General features: G+C 35.8%; 1 protein-coding gene across 3 annotated transcripts in view; it reads right to left on the reverse strand.

Annotated features, from left to right (window-relative positions):
* ADK (adenosine kinase) overlaps positions 1-22,971 on the reverse strand; it is a 536,863-nt gene that overhangs the window by 235,315 nt on the left and 278,577 nt on the right. The window lies entirely within an intron of this gene.

Consider the following 22,971-nt stretch of genomic DNA (forward strand, 5'->3'; position numbering starts at 1 on the left):
CTTTAACTCTGTGTAATCTGCCCACTATAACCATCTCTCTGGTATAAGGATTCTCTCTGTGGTGAAGAACAAGTGGACTTTTTTAACCCAGTCCAACACAGACCCATGATATGGCACCACTGTGCATGACTCTTTTACATTTTGTGCCACAAGAAACTCACCACAGGTTGATTCCCAACATTTGAGGCTGTCCATTCCCTATTCAATGAGGAATCCAGTGATCATGCACCTGGATGATGGGGGCAATGCCAACGTGCTAAAAAGTTTCTAAATACTTACTCTCAATTTCTGTATTTAATTCATTGCAGACTGGGATTAAATGTTTCTCAGACTACACTTTGCTCTAATGACTTTTTTTTCACTGTCACCAGTGGTATAATCAAGGTCTATTAGTTGATTCACTCAGTGATGAACTCTTATCTTTCAGAACCATCCTTCTCTAACTCTTCTATTGATTTTAATTTCTGCCTTCACCACCTAGGAAGCATTCCTCAACGTGGTGCTTTTGGTATTCTTCCCATATCCTTTCTCCTGTTAATCTCAATACTCTAGAAGCTTTCCTAAATCCATCATTATAATTGACTCCCAAATCTGCACCTTTACCTCTGACTTACTTCCCAAGAACCAGAGTTGCAGTTGAGATTATCTATGGGTATCTCATTGGCATTTCTATTTCAATATATCCAAAATCAAACTCACTAGATATCTAGAGAATCATTTCTTTCTCTGGATTTACTAAAGAAGACAGGATTCTCTCAAGTCATCCAAGATAGCAGGTAACCTCTAACTTGTTTTAGTCTGTCACATGCATTCCATTCCAAAGGCTCTTGTATTCTCTCCTGCTTTTCTTACTGGTATCTTAGTTAAGGTTCTTATACTCTCTTGCCTTGACCTAGACTAAAGTAACACTTTCCTAATTAATGTCTCTGTAACTAACCTCTCTTACCCCCAGGTCAGGTTAATGTAGCAAGCACAGTGTTTTGTTTTTTTTTTAAAGATTGGCACCTGAGCTAACAACTGTTGCCAATCTCCTTTTTCTTTCCTTTCTGTTTTTTCTCCCCAAATCCCCCCATTATATAGTTGTATAATTTAGTTGTGGGTTCTTCTAGTTGTGGTACGTGGGAGGCCCCCTCAATGTGGCCTGATGAGCAGTGCCATGTCTGCGCCGAGGATCTGAACCAGCGAAACCCTGGGCTGGTACAGCGGAGCACAATCTTACCCACTCAGCCATGGGGCCAGCCCCGCGAGCACAGTTTTGATCATATTACTTCTCTCCCTACTCAAAACCTTTCAATAATACTTCATTGCTTTAGCACTCCATGATATAGTACTAATCTCAAAATTTACCACTAATTTATACAAATCAATTCTGACAAGTCTTCAATTCTCTTAAAATATGTAGCAATTGTAAACATCAGTAAATAGTTACTGAATGAATAACTAACTTAAATGATTAAAACATCTGGATTCAAAATAATTTTGAAAATAAAATCATTCTTTGTACTGTTTATATGATTATAAGCTTTTATATTACTATTCTTCTTTTACTAAAACCATTCTATAATCAATGCTATTTTCATATATCTAATAATGTTGTTGCTGATTTTAGTCTTGGATGAACTACATTCTAGCCTCCTGCTGTTACTGAGAAATGCATTAAAGCAGGTCACATGGTTTTCCTCATGTCAACAAATGATGGCTCAATTAGGCAGATAAGTATCTACAGCCCTCAGCAGAATCTTCAGTCCATTCTCAGCAGTTTAGAAAAGCACTCTGGTTAGCATTAGAGCTAAGGAAAGGAACACTTGTAATTCTTTAAGTATTCAATTAAATTTTTAAATTCAAGAGTGGCTATTGAATGTTTCCAAACACAAACAGTGTGGAAGTAGACTTTCATCATGAATGAGCACTCTAAATCTGATGTGTATGTAAATTTCTTAATGAAATGAGATTATGACATTTCTGACGCACTGTTTGCAGTATAAACACTTACGAATGATCCATTTTGCTAATTTTCTCATCAATAGAATAATTCTATGCTGAGTAGCTAATTAATGGACAGGGTTTGCTTGCACTGAAACAAAGGACTTCCAAATAAAAGATACATGGAGCTACTGCTGAGTCACCTTGTAGAGTAAAGCCTTACACTTAAGGAAAGGAAACCTCAGGAATGCAGAGTATAAAAGAGAATCAGGGAGTAGAAAAGGTCCCTGAGCAGTCAAACGTCTAAATATTTAGTACTCAACTTATTTGTTCTTTTCTAAAAATGTCACCCACCTAACTAGATTTCCCCATACACTAAAAATTTAGTGACAACAGAAAAAGAAGTAGGTTGCTTAAGGATGATACATTACCAGCTACAGAAGTGGTAACATTATCTATATCTGCTCAAATTACATTTCAGTTTTGAGCCATTTAAAATAAAAGCAAATAAATGTGCAAAAGAATAGACCCATGTAAGAGCCCAATAAATGGCAGATATTATAGATGATGGCCTTGAGATACGAGGAAAAACTAAACTATATTCATGGAATTAATGAAGAAAGACTGAACCTGAAACACTTCTATATAGCTACATCTATATCTGAAAGAATAAAATTTAAAGAAGGTTCCATTCAGTATTTTGTTTATTAAGATTCACTGCTGCCCTCGACAATTCTGTACAAATCATATATCACCAAAGTTTCAATACTACTAATAGCAGTGCTAAATTTATCTAAATGAGAAAAAATTGTCTATTGTAATTTATCACTCTTGCCAGCATAAGGATTCATTGAAACATCCCTCAATAACATGGAAATAAGAAATATTAATACCGCCTTTCAGTCAACCATAAAACAACAAAGTAGGATAAGATATGCAATATACAATATATGTTTGAATATATTAACAAATCTAAAGAAAGATTATGCTGAGGTTAGTATTGCTGTTAGTGTTGACAGGTTAAGAAAGAGGAACAAAGGAAAATGCTAATCAAAGAAGAGCTCAGGAAGCACTGGGCAATGGACTGCAACTTTTTAGGTCCCTATTGATCAGATAACTGTAGGACATTCAGATGCTATTAAAGATTAATTTACTCAAGTCCCCTTATTCTAACTCCATGTCACCACAGAGAAAATACTTAGCTTCCAATGCAAATTTGTCTATATACAGAGAATATGCAGATTAGTCAGACACAAACATTAGGGTTCAAGTGATAAGTATATTTCCTACTATAAATGAATGTGACCTATCATTGAGAACATGGTAAATTTAATCATCCTTGCCTCCTCTCCTTCTCTCATATCCCATAATCAATCTATCAAAAAACTTTGTGAGAGTGACATCAGCATCATGGAGGAGTGAACTCTTGCCTTAGTCTCTCCTCCCTAAGACACACAGCAAAGGACATTCACAAACCAAGAGAACATCCACACAACACCACAGACGTCTGAGAGATCCATGCAGCCATACACCTGAAAGGTGGGGTTGCTGGATCCCCCAGGGAGGCAGTGGAAAGACATAAGCGAATCTCTTCTCCCTCCTCCAGCTGCAGCAGTCTAGGGAGCAGGACCTTGCATGGTGGCTGGCCCACAAATCTGAGAGGGGGAAGGGGAAAAAAGACAGCCCTCATGGGAACATTTCTGCTCTGGGAGTTGCCTCCTGGCCTGAGGGATTCCTCCACACTGAGGCTGCTAAGCAACTGCAGGGGTGCCCTCACCATGCCAAGCAGCCCAGCCAGGGAGCCAATGAGTGTAGAGCAGGAGCACGGTGGGGAAAGAAGGTGCCCCCTCTCCCCACATCCCACCTAGTGTATCAGCTTGGCCAAGGCAGGGGATCCTGGACGGAGGGCCTGCACCTATGTGTGTAAAGTAGCTGTGGCTAGATGCAGCATATCATCAAATGGATGGGCACAACTGCCAGCCGTCATGGCAGTCAAAGAAAAAATAGCTCCTGGCCCCCCAGTGGTGGCAGGTGGAATCTGCGACCAGATACTACCACTAAACAATGGCAAAAGCACACCTCTTCAAATAGCATGAAGTACATTAACACTCCAAACCAGAAGGAAAATTACAAGTACCCAGAAACGAATCCAGACATCACAGAAATTTACAATCTAAATGACAAAGAATTGAAAATAGTTATCATAAAGAAAGTCAATGAGTTACAAGAAAACTCAGAAAGACAGTTGAATAAACTCAGGAATAAAATGAAACAGCAGAGGGAATTCTTCAAAAAAAGAGACTGAAACTAAAACACAACACTCAGAAATGTTGGAGATGAAGAACACATTGAATGAGATTAAAAAAAAAATCTGGAATACTTCAAAACCAGACCTGAGGGGCCAGCCTGGTGGTGTAGTGGTTAAGTTTGTGCACTGTACTTTGGTGGCCTGGGGTTCGCCAGTTCAAATCCCGGGGGTGGACCTAGCACCACTCCTGAAGCCATGCTGAGGTGGCATCCTACATAGATGAACTAGAAGGACATACAACTATGTGCTGGGGCTTTGGGGAGAAAAAAAAAAAAAAAGAGGAAGATTGGAAAGGATGTTAGCTGAGGGCCAATCTTCCTTACCACCACCCCCCAAAAAACGCACAAAAAAATATATTAAAGAAAAATTAAGCTGCAGGAAAAAAAAAAAAAAAACGAGATGATACTATGGAGCATAGAATTAGTAATTTAGAGGACAGAAATATAGACATGCTCAGGTGAAGGAGAGAAAACTAAGACTTAAAAAAAAATGAAGAAATTTTCCAAGATATAAGTGACTCAATTAGGAAATGCAATGTAAGGATTATAGGTATTCCAGGGGGAGAAGACAGGGAGAAAGGAGCAGAGAGCTTTGTTCAGAGAAATAATAGCTGAGAAATTCCCAAACCTGGGGATGAAGCTGGAATTACATGTAAGTGAAGCTAATAGAACTTTTAATTACATCAATGTAATGAGACCTTCTCCAAGGAATATATTAATAAAACTGGCAAAACACAATGACAAAGAAAAAATATGAAGGGCAGCAAGGCAGAAGAAAATAACCTACAAAGGAACAACTAACAGGCTTTCAGCAGATTTCTCAGCTGAAACCTTACAAGCTAGGAGAGAGTAGAATGACATATTCAAAATGATGACAGACAAAAACTTTCAGCCAAGAATACTCTATCCAGTGAAATTATCCTTCAAATACGATAGAGAAATAAAAACTTTCCCAGACAAAAAAAGCACAGGTAGTCCATCGCCACAAGACCCCTTGCTATAAGAAATTATCAAGAAGGCCCTCATACCTGAAGAAAAAAAAAAGAAAGGTTTACAAAGCCTTGAGCAAGGAGATACATAGACAGACAAAATCAGAAAATTGCAGCTCTCTATCAGAACAGGTTAGCAAACACTTAATTATGACATTAAATATAAAGGGAAGGAAAGCATCAAAAATAACTATAATCATTTTAATCACAAACACCCAGCACAAAATGGAATAAGGCGTGATAACAATAATTTAGATGGGGAAGAGCAAAGCTATGGAAACTGCTTAGACTAAGGCGATAAGAGACTATCAGAAAATGGACTATCTCATCTACAAGATCTTTTAGACAAACCTCATGGTAACCACTAGATGAAAAATCAAAACAGAGACAGAAATGATAAATAAAGAGAAAAGCATCACAGACAATCACCAAACTGAACTGGCAGTTGGATACACAGGACAAGAAACAAGGGAAATAAAAGACCAGAAAACAAGAGATAAAATGGCAGTACTAAGCCCTCATATATTAATAATCATTTTAAACATAAATGGATTGAATTCTCCAATCGAAAGACACAGAATGGCTGGATGTATTAAAATACAATGGACCCAGCAATATTCTGCCTTGAAGAAACACATCTCAGCTCAAGACAACACAGGCTCAGAGTAAAGGGATGGAAGACAATAATCCAAGCTAATGGCAAACAAAAGAAAGCAGGTGTTGCTAAACTTATAACACACAAAGTAGACTTCAAGATAAAAAAAGCAATGAGAGGCAAAGAGGGGCAGCATATAATGATAACAGGGACACTCCACCAAGAGGACATAACAGTTATAAATATATATGCACCTAACACAGGAGCACCAAAGTACATAAAGTAACTATTAAAAGACCTAAAAGGAGCAATGCAATAATAGCAGTAAACACCCTACTTACATCAATGGACAGATCATCCAGACAAAAAGTCAAGAAGGAAATAGTGGAACTAAAGGAAAAACTAGACCAGATGGACTTTATAGATATATCAGAACACTCCATCCAAAAAACACCAGAATATACATTCTTTTCAAGAGCACATGGAACATTCTCAAAGATAGACAATATATCGGGAAACAAGACAAGCCTCAATAAATTTAAGAAGACGGAAATCATATCAAGCACGTTTTCTGACCATAATGCTATGAAACTGGAAGTCACCTACTAGAAAAAAGCTGGGAAAGTACAACTATGTGGAGACTAAACAATATGCTACTGAACAACCAATGGATCAATGAAGAAATTAAAGTTGAAATCAAAACATATATGGAGACAAATGAAAATACATCTTACCAACTCATATTGCATGCTGCATGCAGGACTGCAGGATGCAGTCCTAAGAGAGACATTTATAGCAATACAGACCCACCTTAACAAACAAGAAAAATCGCAAATAAATAATCTTAAGCTACATCTAATAGAAAAAGGATAAAAAAGGCCAAAGTCAGTAGAAGGAGGGGAATAAAAATTAAAGCAGAAATAAATGAAACAGAGACCAAAAACACAGTAGAAAGGATCAAAAAAACTAAGAGCAGTTCTTTGAGAAGATAAACAAAATGGACAAATCCTTAGCCAGACTCTCTAAGAAAAAAGGAGAGAAGGCTCAAATAAATAAATTAGAAATGAAAGATGAGGAATAACAACAGATACCACAGAAATTCAAAGGACTATAAGAGAATAATATAAAAAACTATAGCCAACAAATTGGACAATCTAGAAAAAAATCGATAAATTCTTAGAGACATAAAACCTCCCAAAACTGAATCAAGAAGAAATAGAGAATCTGAATAGACCAATCACAAGAGATTAAAACAATAATCAAACACCTCTCCAAAATTAAAAATCTAGGACCAGATGGCTTCTCTGGAGAATTCTATCAAACATTCAAAGAAGATTTAATACCTATCCTTCTCAAACTGTACCAAAAAATTGAAGAAGGTGGAACACTTCTGAACTCATTCTACAAGGCCAACATCATGATGATCCCAAAGCCAGACAAGGACAATAACAAAGAAGGAAAATTATAGGCCGATATCCCTATGAACTTAAATGCAAAAATCTTCAACAAAATGTTGGCAAAGTGGATACAGCAATACATTAGAAGGATCGTACACCATGATCAAGGGGGATTTATACCAGGGACGGAGGGATGCTTCAGCATCTGCAAATCAATTAATGTGATACACCACATTAACAAAATGAGGAACAAAAACCACATATCATCTCAATAGATGCAGAGCAAGCATCTGACAAGATGCAACATCCATTTATGATAAAAACCTTCAACAAAATGGGTATAGGAGGAAGGTAACTCAACACCATAAAAGCCATATATGAAAAACTCACAGCAAACATCATACTCAATGGGGAAAAACTGAAAGCCATCCCTCTGAGAACAGGAACAAGACAAGCGTGCTCACTGTCAACACTCTTATTCAACATAGTACTGGAGGTTTTGGCCAGAACAATTAGGGAAGAAGAAGACATAAAAGGAATCCAACTTGGAAAGGAAGAAGTGAAACTCTTGCTGTTTACAGACAACATGCTTTTATATATAGAAAACCCTAAAGAATCCATTGGAAAAACTATTAGAAATAATCAACAACTACAGCAAAGTTTCAGGGTCCAAAATGAACTTACAAAAATCAGTTGCATTTCTATACTCTAATAACAAAATAACAGAAAGAGAATTCAAGAATACAATCCCATTTACAATCACGACAAAAAGAATAAAATATCAAGGAATAAATTTAACCAAGGAGGTCAAAGACCTATACAAGGAAAACTATAAGATATTACTGAAAGAAATTAATGATGACATAAAGAAATGGAATGATATTCCATGCACATGGATTGGAAAAATAAACAGAGTTAAAATGTCCATACTACCTAAAGCAATCTATAGATTCAATACAATCCCAATTAGAATCCCAAAGACATTCTTCACAGAAACCAAACAAAGAATCCCAAATTTTGTACAGGGCAACAAAAGACCATGAACAGCTAAAGCAATCCTGAGAAAAGAGAACAAATCTGGAGGTATCACAATCCCTGACTTCAAAATATATTACGAAGCTATAGTAATCAACACAGCATGGTACTGGTACAAAAACAGACACAGAGATCACTGGAACAGAATTCAAAGCCCAGAAATAAAAACACACATCCATGGACAGCTAATCTTCAACAAAGGAGCCAAGAACATACAATGGAGGAAGGAAAGCCTCTCCAATAAATGATGCTGGGAAAACTGGACAGCCACATGCAAAAGAATCAAAGTAGATCATTATCTTTCACCATACACAAAAATTAACTCAAAATGGATTACAGCCTTGAAGGTAAGACATGAAACCATAAAACTCCCAGAAGAAAATATAGGCAGTACACTCTCTGACATTGGTCTTAGAAGGATCTTTTTGAATACCATGTCTACTCAGGCAAGGGAAACAAAAGAAAAAACAAACAAATGGGATTTCATCAGACTAAGGAGTTTCTGCAAGGCAAAGGAAATCAGCAACAAAATGAAAAGACAACCCACCAACCAGAAGAAAATATTTGCAAATCATATATCTGACAAGGGGTTAATCTCCAGACTATATAAAGAACTCAGACAACTCAACACCAAAAAAAAAAATAACCCGATCAACAAGTGGGCAGAGGATATGAACAGACATTTTTCCAAAGAAGATATACAGACGGACAACAGGCACATGAAAAGATGTTCCAAGTCAGTAATCATCACAGAAACGCAAATGAAAAGTATGAGATATCACCTTATATCAGTTAGAATGGCTATAATTACCAAGACAAAAACCAAGAAATGTTAGAGAGGATGTGGAGAAAGGGGAAGCATCATAATGCTCCTGGTGGGAACGCAAACTGGTGCAGTCACTATGGAAAACAGAATGGAGACTTCTCAAAATATTAAAAATAGAAATACCATATGATCCAGCTTTCCCTCTCCTGGGTATTTATCCAAAGAACTTAAAATCAACAATTCAAAGAGACTTATGTACCCCTATGTTCACTGCAGCATTATTCACAATAGCCAAGACGTGGAAGCAACCCAAGAGCCCATCAACTGATGAATAGATAAAGAAGATGTGGTGTATATATACAATGGAATACTACTCAGCCATAAAAAAAGAAAAAAAATCATCTCACTTGCAACAACATGGATGGAACTTGAGGGTATTATGTTAAGTGAAATAAGCCAGACAAACACTGTATGATTTCACTCATATGTGGAAGATAAATAAATACATGGACAAAGAGAACAGATTAGTGGTTACCAGAGGCGAAGGAGGTTGCAGAGTGGGCATAAGGGTTAAAGGGACACATATATATGGTGACTGACAAATAATAATGTACAACTGAATTTTCACAATGTTATAAACTATTATGACCTCAATAAAACAAAAAGTAAACAAACAAAAAAGGCTTGGACACAGAAGCCAAATGGATGGATTCAAATCTTGAGTTGGCCTCTTACTAGCTGTGAAACCTGGAGGAAGTTAATTAGCATCTCCATGCCTCTTGTTCTTCATCTGAGAAAAGAAGGTAATAATAGTGTCTACTCTGATAAGGGTATTTGAGGTAAATTAATTAATACATGTAAAAATCTTAGAATGGTATGTGGCACAGAGTAAGTGCTATATAAATATCTATTATTATTAACAACTCTTCAGAGAATATTGTCATTATATCGTCTATTACAACACGTGACCCTTATTCATGGCTATATTCTTAATGCCTAAAGCACTACCTGGCACATAATAAGCACTTGATAAATATTTGTTGAATGAACAAATGAATGCTCCTGAGAGATGTATCGCTTTTAGTGTACTAATAAAATCACTCTTCCGAATCTTCAAGTTTGAGAACACCACTAGTCAAATCTTCCTCCTTTTCATATTTGTATAACTGATTACAATTGACCACAAACATTTTCATCTATATCAGAGAGTTCTTTCTTCTCCCCTTCTTTCTTTCCTTCTCATGAAAACTTTCTTGGTTTAATATTCCTTAATATTACATCCAACTTGATAGAAAGAGCTTATGAATATATTTTTAATCTCTTCCTTCCCTCCTTCTACTACAGAAATGAATAATGGTAATAAGGTCACTTGTCTGAAGAATTGTAGGTATCTTCAAGTAATTCTAACCATCTTTTTCATGTATATAAAAAATTGTTCAGAATTAATTGAAAGAATTGAGATATTCTGTTCCAAGTTATAACTGTATATTAACTATATATATAACTATATATTAACTATAAATATAACTACATATTAAACTGCTATCGTGTTAAATCTCAAGGTGATTCTAGGTAACATAATTTAATGCTGTAAGAGGCATAAAGTCAGTGTAATAAGACATTTCACAACACAAAATCAGTTTCCTAGTTGAACAGTTTGAATAATATTCCTTTAGAACCCTGGTTAAGTGTCATTTGGGACTTTCCACTATGAGTCCACCCTAAGATGGTTTCTGCTCAATTTCTCCTCTGCAACTAAAGGACAGTTTATCTAAATTTTCAGTTGGAAATTTCAAAAGTATAAAAAGTTCCAAAAATAAAAATAGTACAGGGAACACCCATATACATACACCCATTACTCAGATTTTCCTGTGAACATTTTACCCCATTTGCTTTATTTGCATTTGCGACTATTCTGTCCCTCTCTCTATATGTGTGTATTTTTCTCCTATTTCCCTGTGATTTGATGAGATTATGTATTCTGAGCCAGAATACCGCATAGGTGATGTTGTGTCCTTGTCAGGGAACCTCACTTGGAGCCACACAATGGCCATCTGATCCTCCTTGGCAATGATAATTTTGATCACCAGGTCAGGTGTTGCCTGACTTCTCCATCATATTAATGCTGTTTTCTCTTCTCCCCTACAATTAATAAATATTCTATGAGGAGACACTTTAAGACGATGCAAACACCCTGCTCCTCATCAACATGTCCTTTTAGATGTTGCATCCATTGATGATTTTTGCCTGATCTAATCTGTACCCCGGTAACTGCAAAATAATGTTTTTTTGTTTTTTTCCAACTCCAGCACACCTTCCACATTTGCCAGTCAACTTCCGGCATTCTACTGTAAGCAAGATACCTTCCTTCCCTCCCTCCTGCCTGTCTATTATTGGTACAGTCTCATAAAACATTTTTTCCCAATAGTCTATAATTCATTACTGTATTTAATTATTTCAATGCTCAAATTGTCCCAGATTTGGCCAGTGGGAGACTCTTTAAGCTAGCTCCAATAAAGTTATGATTAAAAAAACCCATCACTGTTTCGAGTACTTTATGTGACATTACAAGATGTTCATGTTGCATCTAGTTGGCCCTAGACTTGGAGTCAGCCATTTCAACAAGGAATTCTGGCTTCTTTTAGTGGATGTGGTGGGTTGAACTGCGACCCACAAAAAACTATGGTTAAGGGCTAACCCCTGATATCTGTGAATGTAGGCTTACTTGGAAACAGAGTCTTTGCAGATATAATTAAGATGAGATCACAGTGGATTAAAGTGGGCCCTAATCCAATGACTGGTGTCCTTATAAGAAGAGGGGAATTTGGATACAGACACATCAGGAGAATGCCATGTGACAAAGACTAGAGTTACGTTGCCACAAGCCAAGGAATACCAAGGGTTGCAGGCAACTGCCAGAAATTAGGAGACAGGCACGTAACTGATTCTCCTTCTGCCCCTCCAAGAATTCACCAACCCTGCCAACACAATGATTTGAACTTCTGGACTCCTGAACTGTGAGAGAATAAATTTCTGTTGTTTTAAGTTTGTAGTAATTTGCTATAGCAGCCCTAGGAAACAGAGTGGGAAATGGTGCTAGCTGTGTCATTACTACTTGAGTGACCTTGTTCCTTTGCCCATTTGGCAACAGAGCTAGGAAATAAATGCATGTATATTCACACATACATACACACATACACAAATATACACACATAAATATACTTATACACATGGTGCATATATTTACAGAGCTACCTGTAATCTAATCCATCTCGACAGTGTTCTTTCTGTCTTCTCCTATTCTATATTTCTATGTCCTTTTTCCAGTGAGAATACAGACTCCTAACAATATCAACTTACTCATTTGCTCAAAATAGTTTCAGAACTAGTTACCCATAACACTAAAATAAACGAATCTACTGAAAACAGTTCAGGATTTGTCAGCAATACTTTCCTCCTCTCCTACTCTGCCCCAAACTGAGGATGTAGTCCAATATTGTGTTCATAAATCACCTGGATTAGTCCTCGCTTCTTCTTTCACTTCTTTCTTTTTTATCTTCAGTGTGGTTACAGTATTATTTGACTTTTGACAAACAATTAGGTTCATTTCTTTCAGTTTGCTTACAGTTTTAGGTCCCCTATTCCACCAATATCATTTATCTTACCTTTTCAATAGGCAGGATATTGACATGCTAACAAAATTCAAAACTATACCAAAAAGATGTACTCCAAGAAGTGTCATGCCCTCTTGTATCTCTTCCACCACACTTTCCTTTCTACCACGTGTATGTTATTGATTTTGTTTTCTGCTTTACTTTTCCTGCATATATGCGTGTTTTATTTGCCCTCTGTCTTACATAAAAGGTAGCACTATATATGCTCTTACGTGCTTTCCTTTTCATGTAATATTTCCAGGAAATCAGTCTATACCTGTTTATAACAAAGTTGCATAGTACTCTATTGTCTGTATGTACTAGTTTACTCAACCAATCTCCTATGACTGGTCATTTAGTTTCTAATATTTTGCAATTATTAATGATGCTTCAATGAATAATCTCAGCAAATTATTTTTATATGCCAGAAGGATTGGATTCTTGGATTAAACTAATTCCTACCTGTGCAGATTTTTATCTTTACTCTCATGTGTAACTAAGTGGTGGTAGTGGGGTTATTGTGGAGGAATATTTAATGGCATGAGCATTCACTAAATATTAAAAAAAAATCATATTATGAAATAGTAGATATGGTATGATGAAAATTATATAAAACTTCAGAGAGATGCTTACATGTATGCACAAAAAACAAACATATGTGATGGTATTATGGAGGATTTTAATTTTATTCTCTGTACTCTTTATATTTTTCAAGTTTAATGTAATCATCATGCATTATGTTTACAATAAAAAATAAAAACAATGAATTATATTTGCAAAAAAAAGGGAAGAGTTTATTTCTGGCAGCAAAGCTGATTTAAGTACTGTAACACAGCCCTTCTGCTGAACACAACAATAAATGATGAGTTAAAATAAAAGGAAAAGAAAAGGATCTTTTTGGTTTTGAAATATACTGCTGGGTTGACACAGAATACTCAGAAGGCTAAAACAAAGTAAAAATGGAAATCCAGAGAGGAAAACAAACACTCAAAACACCTTTCATTATGGGGATATGCCAAACCCAGTGAACTGGGCTTCAATTTTCATAGCCATGTTCAGAGCTGGTGTGCTGGTGCTGGCTCATGAACAACAAAAAAAACAAACAACCCTATCAAAAACTGAGCAGAGGACATGAACAGACATTTCTCCAAAGAAGACACAGAGATGGCTAAATAGGCACATGAAAAGATGTTCAACATCACTAATCATCAGGGAAATGCAAATTGAAACTACACTTAGATATCACCTTACACCCATTAAAATGGCTATGATCACTAGGACAAAAAATAAATCTTGGAGAGGTTGTGGAGAAAGGGGACTCTCATACACTGCTGGTGGGAATGCAAACTGGTGGGCATGCAAAAGCCACTACGGAAAACAGTATGGAAATTTCTCAAAAAATTAAAAGTAGACATACCATATGAGCCAGTTATCCCACTACTGGGTATCTATCCAAAGAAATTGAAATCAACAATTCAAAGCGACTTATGCACCCCTATGTTCACTGCAGCATTATTCACAATAGCCAAGTCATGGAAGCAACCCAAGGGTCTATCAACCACTGACTGGACAAAGAAGATGTGGTGTATATATATGTACAATGGAATACTACTCAGCCATAAAAAGAACAAAATCATCCCATTCACAACATGGATAGACCTGGAGGGTATTATGTTAAGTGAAATAAGCCAGACAGAGAAAGAAAACACTGTATGATTTCACTGATGTGGAAGACAAACAAACACATGGACAAAGAGAACAGTTCAGTGGTTACCAGGTGAAGGGGGCTGAGAGATGGGCACAGGGGGTGAAGGGGAGCACTTACGTGGTGATGGACAAATAATAACGTACATCTGAAATTTCACAATGTTGTAAACTATTATGAACTCAATAAAAAATATGTCCTTTGTGGGGGGGGGGGGGGGAAGAAAGCTAAATATACATATCTTTCCAAATTCACGTTCAGTAACTTCATGTTGGTAGCCTGAAATCAGCCATAATATGAAACTAGAAAATATTACAAAGCAGGACTTCTTTTCTCTAGAGAGCCAGTTTAAAAATATTTACCAGCACATTACTTAGCTCAAGATTTAGGAGAGAAATTCTAGGTATACTGAAGATAGGAAGTCTAATTGGAGATCTCCACATAGAGCTGGGACTCTAAAGAGCTGCATGCTCAGTGCAAGAGTAAAATAGAACCATGCCTATCCCACGGAAAGAATCAGCAAGGAAATCTGCCTGTTTCAAACTTGGGGCTGGGTGGAGGTAAAAATATCTTCCCTGAAAATTTAACCACAAGCCCACTCTCATGAAAGTTTATGGATCTGGAACTTGCACTACCTATACAGCCCACAAAACTTTAAGCCTAAAAATATTTGAATGTGTTCCCAAGTTGATAGTAATCCCAGGCTTTTGGCAGATTCAAACGCAAATCCTCTCTTTGGAAACATTGTCTTCATCTCAACCTCAGAAATTACCACAAATAATGAATATGTTGTATTTTCCCTGACCCAGCCCTAGAATCAGCCATTTCTTCAAGGAACCTTGGATTCTTTTACTGGAGAATGATATTTACAAACCCAGATCTGGGTGCTGGGTATGTTTGTTGCTACTAGGTACACCGCTTCTAAGCTTTCTTAGTGTACAAAACTAGGAAATATACATATGTATACTAATCCCTGTACAGACATACATCTGTAATTCTCTCCTTTTTTTTGAGGAAGATTAGCCCTGAGCTAACATCTGCTGCCAATCCTTCTCTTTTTGCTGAGGAAGACTGACCCTGAGCTAACATCCATGCCCATCTTCCTCTACTTTATATGTGGGATGCCTACCACAGCATGGCTTGCCAAGTGGTGCCATGTCTGCACCTGGGATCCGAACCGGAGAACCCTGGACTGCCGAAGTGGAACGTGCGAACTCAACAGCTGTGCCACAGGGTGGGACTCTGTAATTATTTCTGTATCTACCCATTTACTCATATTAAGCTAATGAGTTCATACTATTATGTCCAACTCTAATTCAGTACCACAGTGTTCATTCTAGCTCTCCCTCCTTATCTTGTTTTTCTGTAACACCTCTCTCTGACAATGAGAAACCTGAATCCCACCATTCATCTCTATTTAGATATTTGTTCAACCTTAATATATATGTAAAGCGGGTTCAAAATTGTTAATCCATATCCCTATAAGAAACAAATTTACCAACCAGAATATAGTGTTTCTATAGTGTTCCTTTGTATTTAGCTTTACATTTTCCAGTCAAAACAACATTTTCCAAAGTTATTTTAAGTCAGCTCCTTTTTTCACCACCCCCTCCAGTGAGGTAATGCCACGCATTACATTCAGGTAGAGTCATTTGTCAAGGTCTGCACTCCATCCTAGGTTTCCCAATATTTAAAAAAATTCATACATTAAAGTTAATTCCTTGTGATGTACAATTCTATAGGCTTTAACAAATCTATAGAATCACATATCCACCACTATAGTACCAAAAACAACAGTTCTATCACCCAAAAATTGACCTATGTGTTTTCTTTGTAGTCAACCATTTTTCTTCCCTATCATCTGTAATTTTAATATCTGAAATGATTAAAAATCAGAGTGCAAAAATTAAAAATCATGGGGCTGGCTCCGTGGCCGAGTGGTTAAGTTCGCGCGCTCCGCTGCAGGCGGCCCAGTGTTTCGTTGGTTCGAATCCTGGGCGCGGACATGACACTGCTCATCAAACCACGCTGAGGCGGCATCCCACATACCACAACTAGAAGGACTCACAACGAAGAATATACAACTATGTACCGGGGGGGCTTTGGGGAGAAAAAGGAAAAAATAAAATCTTTAAAAAAAAAAAAAATTAAAAATCATGATTCGGCACAGAATAAAACCTAAAACTCTAAGGAGAGCCACTGCTTGAAGGTTACTAGCGTTGAGAGCTTCTAATCTATCACTTTAGAGTTCTAGGCTGGAGAAAGGACACCTAAGTTCTTTAATTAGCTTTTCCATGATGTTATTCTAAAACATGAGACTATGAGATCAACTTTGATCTTGTTCATGGTTGAGAGTTGGGTTCTGGTCCCAAGCACCTATTTTCTGCATTTATAAAATATTCTTCAAGGAGAGAACCTGCAAGTTTTGTTCACACAAATGTTTAAGATCGAATTTTTAATGGTTTACTAGGGAAATATTAAAAAAACAAAACTACATTGTGGCAACAATAAACTAGAAAATTATCTTACAGGCTATTCAATTTGCACTATCAATTATGTGATTATTTGGTCTTAAGAGGTATGCTATGATAGCTGCCCAGGATCACAGATCTAAAGCTTTTAATTTCAGAAGGATAGCTTCTCAGGTAGATTGACAGATAAGGAAGAAGAATAAAAATTTTCAGGTTATTATTTATACTCTCTCTCTCTTTTAAACACACGCGTGTGCGCACACACACACCCCGCCCAGGTATGGAAGTTTTCATTTTATTTACATTTAAATAGTGTTAATTCTGTACAGATATCACATACAATTTGCGAATCACGTCCCCAAAGGCAGTGTCATCTGGGAAGGTGGTTAACTATACAGGTTTAAGCAGCTCAACCTACTTGCTGGCAGTACCATCATCAGTTAAGGACTTTTAAGTTGAGCTTTCTCCCTCTGGTGGCAGTGTCTGCATGGATAACATTTTTAAAAATATTTGGATAGTATCTTAATGTTTACAGCTACTATAGTCAATTGCAGGTAGGCAATTTAAGGATAGAAGTAGATTTAAATGAAAAAGGAACAGATCTCAAAACTCTTCTAAAGGAAGCACTTGTCTCCTATAGTTTCTCTTTTTTTCCAAAATGCAATTACAACCATTACATCATTGTAAATTACACGGTGGGGTTATCTCAGTAGGCATCTGCCAAATGTAAAACTTACAAAAGGTCTTCAATGTAATAATCATGTTTTATCATTTTAATTACAAACTCTTCAAAAAACTCCCTAAAGTGTACCAATTGGGGTGGTCTAAATTAACAGTATCTTAGTAGCCCAAGGGTAGTAAAAATAGATTGAACTACCAAATTTCATCATACTTATAGCAGCTGTCTTCCTGCCTCTAAGAAGCTAAGTATTTAACAAAGCAGACAGCTTGGCATTGGCATCTGATTAGCAGTGTGTCTACTGGCAGATAGAATGTGCTTGGCTCTTTTGTTCCAGGGTTTGATTAGAAATCTGGAGAGCAGGGGCATCATGTAACTTTATTCTTAAGGTTTCTGAAAGGTAAACAAACTGTGATGTTTCTTCTGGTATTGTACATGAAAGACTGATCAATGCTTTTCTGGTGATATGCTTTATCAAATCCTAGAAAATTTAAATTATAAGGAATTTCTGTATTTTAAAACACACCAAAGATTACTTGAAACAGGCAGATCTTAAAATAATTTTAATTAAATACTTTATACATTAAAATATTTTTGCAATAAGGTGCTTTGAGTCATATTGAGTCCTGTAATTAAAATACTGTTGGTGGGGAGGAAGAATAGTCATTTCAGAGCACATAAATACAAGATTCTACTCCAAAAAATACCAACAGTCTAAATAAAGATTCAGAAAATATTTTAAAATGCATATGAACATCTTTTTGGAAAAATAACAGTCTTGTAAGAATAATATTGTTTTGATGCAAGTGCTCAAACATTAAACTATAAAAGGGTGATGCTCATTACTTTCTCCCTACAAATTTCTTTGAAAATTCTTTACAAATGATTGTGCTTATTGGCAGAGTTCAAAATCAGAGTCCATGCAAACAATCTACTTCAATGAGAAGTACATTCTTTTACTCTATCAAATCCATCGGAGGTAATCAGACTGGATGTTTTATTCAACAGGGCTGAAGAAAATTGTTCTACAATAGGTTAATTCAAAATGGCAGCATAGAAAATGCATCTGTCAGTGGGGATCAAATTACAGGGCAAGCTCCTCTCAATGCTTAGAAAAACAAGTCTGCAGTTCTACAGATTATGTGCCTGTGTGTGTTTAAAGGGGTGGGAAAGGAGCTAAATATCTGAGCTAACCTCCAATTAAAGTCAATCATAAAAACAGCCAATTTAATGAGTGCGGATTTCTTTGGGTAATTATAACACCAACCACTTTTTTCTCTTTTAAATCTGTAATTCTGCCTTCTTGTTATTGCTTGCTTTGTCATTAATCGCCTCAGGACCTTGATTTCCTAGCAACAGACTGCCACCAAACATTTGGCTCCTGTTCAACATTTTCTTTGTGAAAAATGGCACTGCTGTTGCCGCCTGGGCTGCTGCAGCTAGACTGACTGTGTAAGTGCTCTAATAATGTATTCCACTGGAAAAAAAATCACATGATACGGGGTGCAATGCCCGAGCTCAGTTAATTATGGAGCTGGGAAGTTTATCTACAATCTAAAAGCTGTGTTGAGGGGAAGGGGGATATAAGGATTAAAACGGTGCTCCTTCCATTATCAATAATTTGCAGGTGAGAATTTACAAAGAAATATTTTATTCTTGAGTTGATAGGTTTCTGTTTAAGTTTATTTAGGAAAGGATACAAAAGGCCAATGTCCCTTAAATGTTGCCTGACAAATTCTTTCTCTTCAAAATAGCCCCAAACACACAAAGGAATCAGAACAGTTTGCTGCAATTTTAAAAAGCAAATTAACCTATGTATCTGTCAGCTGTTTCTTTTCTACTTAAGGCAAAAATCATGTGTATATGTAAATATGCTATGAGATTGCAGAATGAGGTTTTCATTCACAACATGAACACTAGACATTATGAGAACAGAATAATTCAAAATATTGTGTTTTGCTATACTGTACACTTTATTTTTAGTCTACAAGAGAGAAAAAAGATTCTTATCTTTATTTTTGAAATGATTCAACTGGGATTGAAGGAAATGAGACCTCATAATTGGAAACCTAGTGATAAGTTAGATAGGTATTTTGCCACTTTCTTCTTTGTAGATTTATTGAGATTCTCCATGCCTCAGAAATACTACCACTCCCAGTAATGATAGTTATGGAAATTAACATGGCATGTCAGATATGGTTTGCTGATACCTTGGCTTTAGTTCTCAACAATATGGCTTTATAAGACCGGCATGTTTCAGGACTGCTGTCAGGATATGATAATTTAATATGCCCAACAGTACACTAAATATTATGGAAGCATCTGTGAAGCTAAGAAGTCAGTGGACATTCCAATTCTTACCAATTTCTACTTATTGTATTAAAAACTTCACAAAAAGTATAGTCCCACTCCACCTCATCCGAAGAAATGAAAATGCTACAGTCTACCTAAGAACACCACAATGACTACATTGATAGACTGAAATAAAAATGACATTAGGGAATATTTATAAAGGAGCACTAGCATTAAAATCTCTTTGGTTATATGCAGGTAGTTAAAATACACAGATATTTTTAGAAGAGAGAGAATGAATTGAAGATATTTGATGATTTTTTAGAATTCTGCTTATCACTGGCACTTAACCACATCATTTCACCATTGAGTCTGATTCCTCACTTTAACATATTTTTACAAAAACCAATTCTCAGTTGACAGAAGAAAGCAAATATATATTCACAATGAGAAAGGTTATAGAAATCCAGAATGGACATTATTTATTAATTCAATTCACTATTTACTATAACAGAGGCTCTTGACCTGGGCTCCATGAATTAGCAAAAAGTCTTTCGAAATTTATGAACTTTGAAAACTTATATGAAAATTTTATAAGTAAATAAATTTTTCTAGAAGGGTTCAAAACTCAGAAAAGACTAAAAACCACTACACTAAGCCCACCAATCTACCTGAGAAATGCTAGTTGACATTTGTAAGTAAAATTATATTTTAAAGATTCAATTTAGTTTATTATAGCTGTCAAACTAAATAACTGTTAACCTTAAAAGAAGCTACATTGCTACAAAAATAATTCTTTTTGAGGGATGAATAATGGAGTATATGGTGCTCTCTTTATTATATGTGTATCTTTCTAGAAAAGAACTAAAATCTTTTTCTTTGTATTTTATTTGACTGTGTCTCTTTCTGTCACATCTCTTAAACTTAACAATAAAATAATACAAGGTGGTCTTAAATTCTTTATAGATTGAAGAAAGAAATAAATACTTTGAAAAATTAATACAGAAAATGACTAGTCAGGAAAGGAGAGTTGAACAGAGGTGGGAAGTTGGATGAAAATTAGATGTTTGGGGTGAGGGTATTACAGGGGAAGGTGGGAATTAGAGAAAAAAGTATTCAAGGGTTTATCACAATCTCAAGAAAAACTTGCGCCACCAATCTGTATAGAGGACAAGAGAAATGCAATTTGGAAAAGCATCAATCAATCTTTCAGAATATCCTCAACTATTTAGGATTTGCTAATGTTGCTAATTGTATTAGGACAATGTCAGTAAAAAGAGGATATGAATATGTCCTAGAAGTCTAGAGAGGTCCCTGCAGCTTCCAGAAGCTATTTCCAAGGGATACAGAGAAAACACATGATAGATACAAGAGGTTAGAGTCAAATGAGCCCTATTATATAGCTGAGAAACCTGTACTGGTCTGAAATAGGGTACAAAGTAAATATGGATTTATATAAGAACTTGCGTTCTTGAGTAAGGCAAGGAAGAAAACTGTTTTCTCATTTTCTTCATCCACTTTACCAAATATAATTTTTAAAAAACTTCATCTACTACGTCATCCACCCAAATCAGAAAAAAAATTTGACTTTTTAAGGAACTGACCCCAAAACATGGTAATATATCCAGAACAAACAAATGAGAACAAAAGCTCAAAGACCCTCTTCAGACGGTCTGCAAAAGAGAAAGAGGTTAACAGTCAGACATCAAAATAGACTTATTATTACTGCCATTATATATGTCAAAAAACAACAAATTCATTATTTTTCTAATTAAGAACAATTATATCATTTGTAGCCATAATACCTGGTTATCACTGAAACTATTATGAGAGACGTGGATATAAGACTGAATCCAGGAACCATGGGGAATAACTGCTAATGGGTACAAAGTTTCTTTCTGTGGTGATGTGAATGTTCTAAAAATAGATTATGGTGATGGTTGCAGAACTCTGTAAATCTACTAACAATTACTGAATTGTACATTTTAAACGGGTGAACTTTATGTTATACAAATATCTCAATAAAGCTGTTATAAAAAGACTAAATCTAATTTTATTTATCTGAAAAGATAGAGACAACATAAGGGTTAAATCTTATTAAGCTATAAAGATTCTATAATGTGTACAGTAAATATGTTGGAAAACAGATACACTTCTACAGATACGAGACTGTTTATGTCCAGTTTATATACAAAGATATGACAACTAGCACATAAAAATGTACACTTACCATCATAATGTTTATAAATTTTCCCTCTCTTAATCATGTTTATTAAAGAGATTTAGTAAACATTTCATTTCCACAAGCAATTGCTGATTGGTCTGAAATACATAAATAAAGTAAATGGAAGTGGAAACATTTCAGTAGAGGGTTTGTTAATTCATTTGGGGCTCTGTATAAGGGCCTACTGTTTTAACAACTAAGTGTTATATATATGTTTATTTTCTTACCATTCTAAGGCAATTAGCACATAGTGTGGTTTCCAAACTCACATAAAATTCCAAGGCTTCGTTATAACGCCACGAATCCAAAACACAAAAACTTGCAATCATTATCTTTAGAGCTCATAGCTTCTGTAACCAACACTATCTTGCTTCTACTAAGTAAGTCAAAAGATTATTCTGTTTAACTAAAAATAACCTTACTTTAATGTTCCATATATTCTCTCCCTTAGTAGAGTTTTACTTTTGATAGCTGCCAAAAAGAAGACTTAAGAGAAATTACACGAACATAGGAGTAAATTGCCCAACTTGGAGAAAATACTTATCTATAAAAATCACAAACTCTTACTCTAGAATTCCTGTAATCATACTCTTGTTTGAAAAATTTTCCAGAAAGAATCAAAGACTGTCCTTATTAAGGAAGAAGTAATAACAATAATCATTTGTGTAATTCACTGAACAAAAATAATATATGGCAAATTTTTTAAGGTTAAAAATTGAACTCTAATGCTAATACTTCAGAAGGAATATATAAAGTCCTTTTCTTGTATCTCTCTATACTATACATGAATTAAAGAAAGATGTCTCTATCACATAGTTTTGTGCTTTACTTAATGGGATGTCAAACCGACACATAAAATTCTAAAGGCTGGCACGACAAAGATTTGTATATACTAAGTGTGAGGAATTATACACAAACATGAAATGCTCTGGATA

This window comes from Equus quagga, chromosome 2 (genome assembly GCF_021613505.1).
Source record: "Equus quagga isolate Etosha38 chromosome 2, UCLA_HA_Equagga_1.0, whole genome shotgun sequence".
Lineage (NCBI taxonomy): Eukaryota > Metazoa > Chordata > Mammalia > Perissodactyla > Equidae > Equus > Equus quagga.